We start from the raw sequence: 14,738 nt of genomic DNA, 5'->3' as shown, positions 1-14,738 counted from the left end.
TAAGATCAAGAATCGACAAATGGGATCTCATAAAACTGCAAAGCTTCTGTAAGGCAAAGGACACTGTGGTTAGGACAAAACGGCAACCAACAGATTGGGAAAAGATCTTTACCAATTCTACAACAGATAGAGGCCTTATATCCAAAATATACAAAGAACTCAAGAAGTTAGACCACAGGGAGACAAATAACCCTATTAAAAATGGGGTTCAGAGCTAAACAAAGAATTCACAGCTGAGGAATGCCGAATGGCCGAGAAACACCTAAAGAAATGTTCAACATCTTTAGTCATAAGGGAAATGCAAATCAAAACAACCCTGAGATTTCACCTCATACCAGTGAGAATGGCTAAGATCAAAAACTCAGGTGACAGCAGATGCTGGAGAGGATGTGGAGAAAGAGGAACACTCCTCCATTGTTGGTGGGGTTGCAGACTGATACAACCATTCTGGAAATCAGTCTGGAGGTTCCTCAGAAAATTGGACATTGAACTGCCTGAGGATCCAGCTATACCTCTCTTGGGCATATACCCAAAAGATGCCTCAACATATAAAAAAGACACGTGCTCCACTATGTTCATCGCAGCCTTATTTATAATAGCCAGAAGCTGGAAAGAACCCAGATGCCCTTCAACAGAGGAAGGGATACAGAAAATGTGGTACATCTACACAATGGAATATTACTCAGCTATCAAAAACAATGCCTTTATGAAATTCGTAGGCAAATGGTCAGAACTGGAAAATATCATCCTGAGTGAGCTAACCCAATCACAGAAAGACACACATGGTATGCACTCATTGATAAGTGGCTATTAGCCCAAATGCTTGAATTACCCTAGATGCCTAGAACAAATGAAACTCAAGACGGATGATCAAAATGTGAATGCTTCACTCCTTCTTTAAAAGGGGAACAAGAATACCCTTGGCAGGGAATAGAGAGGCAAAGATTAAAACAGAGACTGAAGGAACACCCATTCAGAGCCTGCCCCACATGTGGCCCATGCATATACAGCCATCCAATTAGACAAGATGGATGAAGCAAAGAAGTGCAGGCTGACAGGAGCCGGATGTAGATCTCTCCCGAGAGACACAGCCAGAATACAGCAAACACAGAGGCGTATGCCAGCAGCAAACCACTGAACTGAGAATAGGTCCCCTATTGAAGGAATCAGAGAAAGAACTGGAAGAGCTTGAAGGGGCTCGAGACCCCAAAAGTACAACAATGCCAAGCAACCAGAGCTTCCAGGGACTAAGCCACTACCTAAAGACTATACATGGACTGACCCTGGACTCTGACCCCATAGGTAGCAATGAATATCCTAGTAAGAGCACCAGTGGAAGGGGAAGCCCTGGGTCCTGCTAAGACTGAACCCCCAGTGAACTAGACTGTTGGGGGGAAGGCGGCAAGGGGGGGAGGATGGGGAGGGGAACACCCATAAGGAAGGGGACGGGGTAGGGGGATGTTTGCCCAGAAACCGGGAAAGGGAATAACACTCAAAATGTATATAAGAAATACTCAAGTTAATAAAAAAAAAGAAGTGTGATGTTTTATCATCTTCCACCTTCAATATTGAGTGAACTCAACATTTCATATTTTTTCCTGACTCAAAAATTACATTACAGGTGTGATATAGCCATGGATACCTGGCTTATTTGTGCTGTTTTGCACTAATAAAATCAACTTCATTTTAAAAGATCATACTACGATTAGCATAATAGTAAATCTATGACCTCTTAATACAACCAGAAAAGAATCCTGTCAAATGATAACCCAGGTCTCATGACACAAGGAAGTTCTGATTCGTATTGCACCACACATACATAATTCAGAAGAGTGCTTGCATGAAGATTCTCTCAACTGCAAATGTACATGTATGTAGATATGTAAATATGATGATGACAATTGCCATTTCTTAAAGTGAGACTGAACTTTAAAAATAGCAACAGGTTCACGAGGAGTCCTTGTTCTAATTTACTCTTGCTACATTCACCACATTGCAATTAGCCTTTTAAAATCTTTTAGATTTTACAATTGTTAAAATTAAGATAGTGAATCATTTTTAGAACTATGGTATTCAATTTCTAAATATGAACTAATGAATATTATGAGTCATTTGAAAATTTAGGGTAGTCCTAACTAACATGTATAGGTATGCATATCTACACATATGTATTTATTTATACAGTGACACACTTTTCCATAGTTAGGTACTAAAATAGACATTTCATGATAAACCAAACAATTGTTTAAATCAATAACATCAAAATACAGAAAGCAACTGCATAAGTAAGTCAATTACTTGATTAAATTGTCAGAATCTTCAAATTCTAGTAAATCTTCCTTTACAGAATATCAGACATTTATGATTGAATTGTATCACAGTAAATTAATTAGTCATTGGAAACATTAGACATATAACGCTATTCCAACTGGGTTTAGTGTTTTATTTGGTGGTTAGGGGAACTTTTAAAATAAGTTGTGACTAAATCCACACAAATCTTTCTCAGTGGTAGATATTAGTGGGTTCCTCCTTAGTTCCTTGCAGAGAAGCAGAAACTTGAAGTGTCAGGTGGTGTATAATTGGGGCTTGGGGCAGCACCTGCTCAGAGGTGAAGGAAGGATAGAGGAAGGGGGATACACACATATATATCACGAGAATAGTATATCTAGATATAGATATATTCACAAACACACAAATTATAATTAAAGAAGAAATCATGAACTTGAAATGGAGTGGAGCAGTTGGGGTAGAAAAGGAGTTGGAGGAAGGAGAGGGTGTGGTAGAAATGATGGAAATACAAAATTAATTTATAAAATTCTTTAAAATAATGATATAATTAATGTAAAACATTAACTGAAAAGGCAAACCTGGCCCTTATTGATGTTAACTGTTCTGTAAAGGAAGCTTTTACTAGAATTTCAATTTGAAGATTCTGACTGCTTAATCAATTAATTGACTTAATTATGCAGTTGCTTTCTGCATTTTGATGTTAGGTTGAATAATTATTTTTGGTTTACCATGAAATGGCTATTTTTAATTTTAATTATTGAAAAGCATATCACCATATAAAGATACACTTGTGTGTAGATGTACATATTAGAATTACTCTAAAACCCACCTGGCCCTCTAGAGTCCCTACCATCTGCCATATGGTGATGTAGCCAAGACAGGCTGTCATAAGGGCATTTTTCAGGCTGGGTACATTCTCAAGCTTCTAAAGTAGAAGCCAAATAAGATGAGGTTCTCTCCCTGAGGCAGTTTGTTACCTCAATAAAGGATAGATAAATATGATAGGTTCTCCTAAATTCATTTAAAATAAAAGCAAGGTATACAGAAAGTTGAAAAGTCCATGTAACAAGAAAATTATACTACTTTGTTTTCAAGTTTGTATCTTCTTTTTTTTTTTTGGTTCAAATGTTTTTTTTTATTAACTTGAGTAATTCTTATATACATTTTGAGTGTTATTCCCTTCCCTGGTTTCCGGGCAAATATCCCACTCCCCCCTCCCCTTCCTTACGGGTGTTCCCCTCCCCACCCTCCCCCCTCCCCTTCCTTACGGGTGTTCCCCTCCCCACCCTCCCCCCATTGCTGCCTTCCCCCCAACAGTCTAGTTCACTGGGGGTTCAGTCTTAGCAGGACCCAGGGCTTCCCCTTCCACTGGTGCTCTTACTAGGATATGCATTGCTACCTATGAGGTCAGAGTCCAGGGTCAGTCCATGTATAGTCTTTAGGAAGTGGCTTAGTCCCTGGAAGCTCTGGTTGCTTGGCATTGTTGTACATATGGGGTCTCGAGCCCCTTCAAGCTCCTCCAGTTCTTTCTCTGATTGCTTCAACGGGGGTCCTATTCTCAATTCAGTGGTTTGCTGCTGGCATACGCCTCTGTGTTTGCTGTATTCTGGCTGTGTCTCTCGGGAGAGATCTACATCCGGCTCCTGTCAGCCTGCACTTCTTTGCTTCATCCATCTTGTCTAATTGGATGGCTGTATATGCATGGGCCACATGTGGGGCAGGCACTGAATGGGTGTTCCTTCAGTCTCTGTTTTAATCTTTGCCTCTCTATTCCCTGCCAAGGGTATTCTTGTTCCCCTTTTAAAGAAGGAGTGAAGCATTCACATTTTGATCATCCGTCTTGAGTTTCATTTGTTCTAGGCATCTAGGGTAATTCAAGCATTTGGGCTAATAGCCACTTATCAATGAGTGCATACCATGTGTGTCTTTCTGTGATTGGGTTAGCTCACTCAGGATGATATTTTCCAGTTCCGACCATTTGCCTACAAATTTCATAAAGGCATTGTTTTTGATAGCTGAGTAATATTCCATTGTGTAGATGTACCACATTTTCTGTATCCCTTCCTCTGTTGAAGGGCATCTGGGTTCTTTCCAGCTTCTGGCTATTATAAATAAGGCTGCGATGAACATAGTGGAGCACGTGTCTTTTTTATATGTTGAGGCATCTTTTGGGTATATGCCCAAGAGAGGTATAGCTGGATCCTCAGGCAGTTCAATGTCCAATTTTCTGAGGAACCTCCAGACTGATTTCCAGAATGGTTGTATCAGTCTGCAACCCCACCAACAATGGAGGAGTGTTCCTCTTTCTCCACATCCTCTCCAGCATCTGCTATCACCTGAGTTTTTGATCTTAGCCATTCTCACTAGTATGAGGTGAAATCTCAGGGTTGTTTTGATTTGCATTTCCCTTATGACTAAAGATGTTGAACATTTCTTTAGGTGTTTCTCAGCCATTCGGCATTCCTCAGCTGTGAATTCTTTGTTTAGCTCTGAACCCCATTTTTTAATAGGGTTATTTGTCTCCCTGTGGTCTAACTTCTTGAGTTCTTTGTATATTTTGGATATAAGGCCTCTATCTGTTGTAGGATTGGTAAAGATCTTTTCCCAATCTGTTTGTTGCCATTTTGTCCTAACCACAGTGTCCTTTGCCTTACAGAAGCTTTGCAGTTTTATGAGATCCCATTTGTCGATTCTTGATCTTAGAGCATAAGCCATTGGTGTTTTGTTCAGGAAATTTTTTCCAGTGCCCATGTGTTCCAGATGCTTCCCTAGTTTTTCTTCTATTAGTTTGAGTGTATCTGGTTTGATGTGGAGGTCCTTGATCCACTTCGACTTAAGCTTTGGACAGGGTGATAAGCATGGATCTTCTTAAAGACATTTTATAATCATTTTTGCTACACTTTTTTCATTTTTCAGAATATGTTTAGACATTCCCCAAGCATATACATAAAATAACAGATGTAGTTATCATTATAACCATAGTAATTTCTACTTGTTAACACAGAATAGACTATAGTTTTTTCCAATAGAGGATCCTTAGTTAACTGGTTATAATGTAAGTTCTATACACTAAAATTCTAATTAGTCACAAAAGGTATTTCTCATTTATATTCTACATCTGTGTGTGAGATCAATACATAATATTCTAGGTTGTGATTTAGCTATATCTTGAGTAGATATATTCTATTATACATAAAGCCTCATTATTTCTTCCCTCCAATTATATGCTAAATCTGGAGTGCCTTGACGGGTTTCTGCAATTATTTTTCTATGTCCCTAATTTTCCCACTGTGCAGTTCATATTTGGAGAGAAGTTAATAACTTATTCAGTATAATTTCTTTCAATCAAGCTAAAAATATTATCAGAGAACTCTACGGATTACAGACACACATATACATATATATTTTGTATTTTCAGTATATACATATATGCAATGTACATATGTGTTCTGCAGTGTAGTAATATATGTGATTTTATTTTCCATCTATATCTATATCTATATCTATATATCTTCCCATGTATTTCTGATTGTGATTATGCTCCAGTCTACCAGTATAGCAGAGTACAGTTTATACCATAGATTCTATGTTGGTATGTATGTAAATAAATATATATGTTGGTATGTATGTATGTATGTATATATATACTTAAATATGTTGGTGTATGTATGTATGTATATATGTATGTATGTATGTATTGTGCACATGTACCAGTAATGAAGCATCTAACTCTTCCCCTTTGTGTGGTATACCATGGTACTAACCCTGGTAAGGTACAGATATTTCAAACCCATTATGAGAGATACTTTGAAACTGTACATTTGATGAACCTGAGTTCTAGTAGAGGCAATAGGAGCTAAAATGTTTGTCATTTATGCTCATGGACAACAAACCTTTAATAGTGTCACCTTTCTAATTTAATTCTCCTCTGCAAGAGGAAAATGGATGTTAGGTCAACTCTGGAAACCTTAATATTCTCAGGTCTTTACCATCTAGTCTTTGGCCCCTGCCCTCCACATGCTGCATACGAACCTGAAAATCATTGTTATGTGACTGGGAACTAAACTTCTATTATACTTGAGTCGTTTTATAATTTGAATTTATTTGCTATAATCGCTAACCTTTGCTACCAAGTTCCTCTAATAGTCGCAGTTATGTGAGGAAAACAAATTCACATATATTACCACACTGCAGTTTGGCCATTTACAGACTATTGTAACAAAGAAAAACTGATGTATAGGAAACAGAGAACCATCACAGCAAGCTGTATGGCAAAACCTAACGTCATGAGTGAAAAAAAATCTCATAATGCATAAAATACTCATAATAATTACAGTTATAAAATTCAACCATTCTCAGTGTTCTTACTATGTGGCACAAAATAATAACCCTAAATTTATTTAAAAATATAAAAACAAACACCACCTCTGTACTATTTGATAAGATTGGGAGGCAGAGAATATCCACAGTACCATTACTGCCTGAGCACAATGGTACTCCAGTCAAAAGGCTTTTTCTATCTATTTGTGCACATTATTTCATAGAGATTAATTATAATCCAACCAAATGGACATCACTTCATTCCTTCTCTTGAACAAGGTATGTGTCCTAGTTTCACTTCTGGTGCTATAATGAAATATCTATACATAAAGCAAGTCTAGGAAGGAAGGGTTTATTTACCTTACAATTCCAGGTTACACTTCATTACTGTAAAGAAGCCATGAAGGAACTTAAAATAGGTGATGATGTCATATCAACTGTCGAGTATGAAGAGAAATGAATTGCTGACAATATTACTTGCTTCCTTAAGTTTCAGTAGGCTTCCCTATCTTAGACACTTCCCGACTCCATGCCTAAAGAATAATGCTGACCATTTGGCTGTGTCTCCATATCAACTCCTTTAACTAAGGCACAGATTTCTCAATAGACCAATCCAATGTGGATAAAACTAATAGACAGGACCCAGGTGTTTCTAAGTTGTGTTGAGCTGGCAAGACTAACCACAAAAGATATAAAGAAAGGAGGAAAGTGATTGGCTATTAGTTGCAAAAATTCCATGAACAAGAGAAATACATTCCAGTGTCCTTTAGCACAGCAAAGGGGTTCTAGTAAACAATATTTATTGTGAACTTCAAAAGAGCTGAGAGAAATGCTTTTTTACTGTTCCAAAAACAAAGAGAGTGAGTTATGTGTGATAATTAGTCTGAATAATCACACAATCTATAAATAAACCCAAAGGGAGCCAACAGTGTAGCTTAGTCGCGAAGTGCTTGTTGCGCAAGCTTAGCAAAATGCATCCACTGCCTAGTTCCTACATGAAGGGAGAAAGAACTGATTATATAAATTGTTCTCTAAGGTCCACATCCACTCGGTGTCATGTGTTTCTCCCAACACTAACAAATAAAAGTAAAAAAAGTAAATATGTTTTTTTTAAAAAGATCAGTTTATCCCATATGTGTGTCTAAATGTTATGTTCTGATTAAAATAAAATATCAAAGTATGTAACGTGATTGGAAGTGGGCTGAGCTGTGAAATCTCTAGGCCTGGTCCCAGAGGCCTACTTCTTTTAGCCAGGAATCACTTCCTACGGATGCTGTAGCCTTACCAGACTGAAACAATGTGCTGAAATATATACCATGAGGGTATATTTAACTGTATGACCACAGCAGTGAGGCTCACTGGACATGAATATAAAGCTGGATCAGTCTCTTCTAAATTCTCTTTACAGCAGATCATTCTCTGTGCATATAGTTATACTCACATAAAATTTATTTAAAAATCATGTTATTTTTTTTAACATCCTGATATATCTACAACCTTTTGGTACTTGTGTGTATGATACATAGTACTGTGAGGTGGTTACAAAGAAAGGCCAATTTAATATATTCCTTAAAGGGACACACAGGATGGGTCTTGGTTCTGCCCCATAGACCATTCTTTATTTAAGGTCCTAGATGGAAGATGAGCTTCATTGTCATCAGAGGCTAAAGCGGTCTTCATTGTTAGATTTATATTATTTGTATTTTAAAGAATTTCACTGTGAGTTCAGGAAGTTGAAACTAAAAAAGAAAATCACAAGTTTTAACCATTTTTATGTTGTTTCAAAAAGGGTCATTTTGAACAGCTTGCAGTGGTCAAATAGAGTCTTTCATACATAAACTACAACAAAGTCAATAATATCTCAAGTACATGTTTCACCGAAAATCGCTTCTTGTTTTACACATAAAAGAATAGATGTTTAGAATATAGAAACTACTGTTTTTACAAATGTGTGAAAGAAAATAAAACCATACCATTAATGTTTTAAAAAGATATTTCTGAATTTTATATAGTTAGAAATAGCACAAAAAGAAAAAGCCAATGTTAGAATATAAGTTAGAATATAACCAGAGAACACACATGGATACCATTGTTTTAAATTGGATATTTTTATTTACATTTCATACTTTATCCCCTTTCCCACACCCAACCACCGACCCTTCCCACCTCCCTGCTCTGACATTTCTCTACACTGGTGGCATCCAGCCTTGACAGGACCAAGGGCTTCTCTTCCCTTTGATGCCCAACAAGGCCGTCCTCTGCTACATATGCAGCTGGAGCCATGGGTTTATCCATGTGTACTCTTTGGATGGTTGTTTAGTTCCTGGAAGCTCTGGTTGGTTGCTATTGTTGTTTATTTGGGGTTGGAAACCCCTTTGGTTCCTTCCCTCCTTTCTCTAATTCTTCCAATGGGGACCCTGTTCTCAGTTCAACGGTTGGCTGCTAGCACCCACCTCTGTATTAGTCATGCTCTGGCAGAGGCTCTCAGGAGACAGATAGATAATGCTCCTGTCAGCAAGCACTTCTTGGCATCAACAATATTGTCTGGGTTTGGTGGCTGTATGTATATGGGCTTTTAAAGCTGAAAGAGAGTCATTATGGTAGTGCAGAAGAAGCTTCATGGGGAACTTGCCCATGCAGTCCTGCCCTCACAATTGTTTTATATTTTATATACAAAATGCTATCCGGGTTGACAAGAACAGTTAGTAAGAACCAAAACTACAGATGGCAACATGCTAGGTCAGAACGTTTAGGGCTTTCCTGGATGCTGGGTCTGTGAACCAACTCTTTGATGAATTAAATCTTTGGTTCTGCTTCAACAGGTATTGGAACTCTTGTGCTGAATTTTAAAGTCAGAATGATTCCTCTAACTTGGGACCCATTATGATAAGGACTAGGGGCCTATTGCACCAAAAGGATTTTTTTTTTACAGGTTATTATGACTATTCTTTTTTTTCTCCATCTTTATTAACTTGGGTATTTCTTATTTACATTTTGATTGTTATTCCCTTTCCCGGTTTCCAGACCAACATCCCTCCGACCCCTCCCTCTCCCCTTCTATATGGCTGTTCCCCTCCCCATCCTCCCCCCATCACTGCCCTCCCCCCAACAATCGCGTTCACTGGGGATTCAGTCTTGTCAGGCCCAAGGCTTCCCCTTCCACTGGTGCTCTTACTAGGCTATTCATTGGTACCTATTAAAATAACCAAATATAAACAAGCAAGCCCTGAGCAAAAACACAGATGTCTTAGTCTGAGGTAAACAGGTATCTATCCTCAATAAGGGTCCCCCCCACGATAACAGTGTAAAGACTTATATGTGCGAAGAAGTCATACATAAAACCCACTTGAGATTCCTTACTGTATGAGCTACAATGATTCCTGTTAAAACATACAGATTCTTCATAACTGAGTTCAATTTTAGTCACTTTATGATCTCTTCTTTGTTGATATAAAAAAAAACCCTCAAAATAAGAATGAGTTTTTTAACAGATTTGTGGAAGCTCTACATGATAGAAAAAGGCAAAAATAAAACACAAGATAGACAATTTTAAAAGAAATACTTTTAACCATTCAGTAAGTCATCCTTGACAAATTGGAATATCTACAGCATGCTAACCACTATGCATATGCCTCATGCTCCACCTATGAGGTAATTATTTTTGTCATAAATTTTGTAGCCTGGAAGAGGATAAGAATATTCCTAGATCTTCATTATTTCAAAGTCTGTTTTTTTGTTAAAGAAGATACAGATACATTTTCATTATTTTTTTGAAAAAATCAATTCTCATAGAATATTTCCAAATTTGCCAAATACCAATACTATAATGTAGTATAAATATATAATATAAGTATATATTATATATATGCCAACATAACAGTACTTTTGTCTTTCTGTACAATAGTCACAATAAATTCTGTCTCTCTCCTTTATGGAGACAGGTTTTTCTGTATAGTGTGTTTCTTAGTCAGGGTTTCTATTCCTGTACAAACATCATGACCAAGAAGCAGGTTGGGGAGGAAAGGGTTTATCCAGCTTACACTTCCACATTGCTGTTCATCACCAAAGGAAGTCAGGACTGGAACTCAAGCAGGTCAGGAGGCAGGAGCTGATGCAGAGGCCATGGAGGGATGTTTCTTACTGGCTTGCTTCCCCTGGCTTGCTCAGCTTGCTTTCTTATAGAATCAAAGACCACCAGTCCAGGGACAGCATGACCCACAATGGACTGGGTCCTCCCACCTTGTCCACTAGTTGAGAAAATGCCTTACGTTAGGTATCATAAAGGCATTTCCACAACTGAGGTTCCTTTTCTTTGATAACTCCAGCTTGTGACAATTTGACACACAAAACTAGATAGTACAGCGTGTTATAGAACTCACTATGTAGACATTACTAGCCTCAAACTCACAGAAATTCACCTGCCTCTGCCTCTCATCTGTTGGATTAAAAGACTGTATCACCTCAATTGACTTTAAATTAGCAAAAGACAACTAAATTTTGGACCTTATAATCAACATACATAAAAACAAATTGAGTAACAATTACAAGAATTTTCACTGTTTAATGATACATCTTATGGAAAGTGCTACCTATCACTATTTAGTAACTCTTGAATTTAATTGTATGCTATTATAAAACTACCCTAAATTAAGATGTAATATTGTACAGAATATCGTTGTGAATTGTAAATGATTCTCTTGTGCACATTTGAATGTGGATGTAAGATTCTTTTCCTGTCAAAATTTACTTCTTCCATATAAATGTAAGAGACTTGAGAAAACAGTCAATTGTTATTTTAGACATTGTATCATTTGTCTGATACCACAATGATATGTTTGTGGCATAACTACGCACTCCAAATGAAGTGACTGATCTCAACAGATATTTATTCTTTAGCTATTGTAAAACTAACTTTTCTTTGCCAGATGGAATCATCATCTTGGAAGCTTCCTGCTGAACTTAAGATGACCTTCTCTAGCTCTCTCTGAATTCTGGCTGGCTGGGTCAACTCAACTGTTCTTGCCTAAACTCCTCTCCAAGACGACTGATTCCAACTGGCTTCTTTGTGCTTCTGAATGAACTAATCTTTTTGGCCTCAAACTCAGTCTGGCAGTTTGGTCTCATCTTCTGGCTCCTTCTCATTACCTAGCTTGTTCTGTCTTCACCTGTAACCTGCCTCTTTAGAACTGTCTTAGTAAAACTGCCTCTGAACTGAATTCAACCAAACTCAACTGCCTCCCCTGAACTCAACTGACTGCCTTCAATGAACCACCCTCTACTTAGAGGTCATTGTTTAGTATTAAAGTATGTACTAAGGGCATGTCTGTATTCCAGCTAGAGGAATTAAAGTTTTGTCATTCCAGCCAGATCACAGAGACCTGGAAGTTCTATGGTGTGATGACTTGCCAGAGCAGCCATAGAGATATAAGATGACTGCAGTGTGTTATTGAGGGAGAACATGGGCCATTTTTTTTTGCATCAGGCTATGTTGATTACACATAGGTTCAAAATATAGGATTTTTTAAATTAACTTGAGTATTTCTTATTTACATTTCGAGTGTTATTCCCTTTCCCGGTTTCCGGGCACACATCCCCCGAATGCCTACCCCTTCCCTTCTTTATGGGTGTTCCCCTCCCCATCCTCCCCCCATTGCCACCCTCCCCCCAACAATCACGTTCACTGGGGGTTCAGTCTTAGCATGCCCAAGGGCTTCCCCTTCCACTGGTGATCTTACTAGAATATTCATTGCTACCTATGAGGTCAGAGTCCAGGGTCAGTCCATGTATAGTCTTTAGGTAGTGGCTTAGTCCCTGGAAGCTCTGGTTGCTTGGCATTGTTGTTCATAAGGGGTCACGAGCCCCTTCGAGCTCTTCCAGTTCTTTCTCTGATTCCTTCAACGGGGGTCCTATTCTCAGTTCAGTGGTTTTCTGCTGGCATTCACCTCTGTATTTGCTGTATTCTGGCTGTGTCTCTCAGGAGAGATCTACATCCGGCTCCTGTCAGCCTGCACTTCTTTGCTTCATCCATCTTGTCTAATTGGATGGCTGTATATGTATGGGCCACATGTGGGGCAGACTCTGAATGGGTGTTCCTTCTGTGTCTGTTTTAATCTTTGCCTCTCTATTCCCTGCCAAGGGTATTCTTGTTCCCCTTTTAAAGAAGGATTGAAGCATTCACATTTTGATCATCCGTAAAAAAAATTCAAGATAGATTATTTATATAATATATTTTGATTATGGCCTCTTTCCCCACCTCCCTTCTAATTAGATATATATCCTTTTTATCTCTCATTAGAAATAGACAGCTAAAGAATAAAAATGAGGTAAAACAAAAAATCTGAATAGGATAAAACAGGCAAACAGAAAAAGAACTAAGGAAAAAGTACAAGAAACACATATAGACATAGAGACACACATGTTCACTACACAGGAATCCCATAAAAACATAAAAGCACAAAACCACAAAAGCTAGAAGCTATAAAATATATACATGGGATCTATAATGTTAACACCAAAAAACCCCCTAACACAGCATTATGAAACAAAGAACTTCCAAAGATGATATTGAGTTCCTTTTCTGTTTTTCTGTTGACCATCTACTACTGGGAATGCAGGCTCCCCTTTAAAGTGGTTTCTTACCAAGTAAGATCTCTGTGGAGAAAACTAGCATTTTGTTGGCAAGTGACTGGAGCTGCTGGATTAGGGATGGAACATGTGTCTACTTCTCTCAACTTTAGGACCCCATCTGGTGCAGACACATGCAGGCCCTGCACAAGTCACCACAGTCTCTTTGAGTCCATATGTCCTTCAGTTAGGCTATGTTAATCTTCACTTGGGCTTTGTTTCTTTGGCATCCTTCATTCAATTCCCTATGGTCTTACATTCTTTTTGCTTCCTCCTCTGCAGAGATTTCTGAGCTCTGGTGGGAAGTATTTTATGGAAGCATCCCTTTTTGGGTTGTATGATGAGTTTAATCTCTTCCCTGAGAACCCAGTTTGAAGACTCATCAAGGAGATGAGAAATATGCCTGAGAATCCAATATTTTTTCACTATATATAAATAAGTAGAGAAGTAAAATCCAATGAAACAAGTTCATTTAAAGCCCTCGATTCTGTTATGTCTGCTAACATTCTATCAACCAAAAGTCACATGTCTAAGACTAGCTTTTATGAGAGTATCAAGCATATAGTTTTTGAACAGGAGAGGAAGATAAGCGACTATGCTGTGCATTATACGCCATCACAGAGCAAGTTTAATGCCATGCATGGACTCTTGAAGGGAACCTGAACCAGGAAAGTTTTCCTATTTTTCATTTTAAAATATTAATAAAAGAACCAAAGAAGAAATACATCATCTTCAGTTTGGCATAGGGAAAACTTTGTAATGGGGTCATAACTATTACTGTCCATTTGCCTCTAGCTAACAAAGAGATTAAGAGAATTATAAACTATACCAGATGTCAGGTAGAGAGCGATTAATGGCTCTCCGTGAAGTGAAAGTGCTGACTGCATCTGGAAGTGTAAGGATATTACAAAGTGGCACCAAAACTGAAGCGGATTCAAAACACACGAGTAACTTCTCACTGCAGCGGTTATGATGCTTTCTCCATGGTTCAAATGAATGAACGAGGTGCTAATTATTTATAATCTTATAAAGTGCAAGAAAATAAAGACTAGAGGAAAGCATAAATACTGTTTTTATTTTATGCTTCTTGCAATCGTTGGATAATCCATATACAGAAAGGCAAGGGTAATGGTCGGGGGGAGAAAGATCAAATGCAATAGAGTTTGCACAAGTCAGAATGGCATGGAGATGTACTTTAAATGATTCAAATATCTTTGAGAGTGTCAGTGTTTAGAGTGTCTGGTATAATGTCTATACTATTCTTTTCTCAAGCACAACCACACTGAACTTGTTTTCTAATTACACATCAGTGTGCCACATTTGTATGTGATCAAGGATATTGGGGAAAATTTGTACAGCCAGTACACATTCATACAACAATGGCAAATGTCCTGTATATTTCACTTACATAACATAACATATCACACACACACACACACACAATTTTGTTGATATGTAAGCATTGAAAATGGCTTATACTTTGTTTTCTAGCTTGTCTCTTCACA

At 37.9% G+C, this 14,738-nt stretch overlaps 2 protein-coding genes across 2 annotated transcripts in view; both read right to left on the bottom strand.

Moving 5' to 3' along the window:
- Positions 1–14,738, bottom strand: part of Erich1 (glutamate-rich 1) — a gene marked incomplete at its 5' end in the record, with an annotated part of 52,793,804 nt that overhangs the window by 45,530,010 nt on the left and 7,249,056 nt on the right.
- The window catches only part of Galntl6 (polypeptide N-acetylgalactosaminyltransferase-like 6), a 1,235,193-nt gene that overhangs the window by 607,404 nt on the left and 613,051 nt on the right, over positions 1–14,738 (bottom strand). The window lies entirely within an intron of this gene.

The sequence above is a fragment of the Rattus norvegicus genome, chromosome 16, assembly GCF_021556685.1.
Source record: "Rattus norvegicus strain SHRSP/BbbUtx chromosome 16, alternate assembly SHRSP_T2T, whole genome shotgun sequence".
In the NCBI taxonomy this organism is placed as follows: domain Eukaryota; kingdom Metazoa; phylum Chordata; class Mammalia; order Rodentia; family Muridae; genus Rattus; species Rattus norvegicus.
The sequence above is the reverse complement of the archived record's forward strand: the minus strand, read 5'-3'. Positions and strand labels throughout refer to the sequence as shown.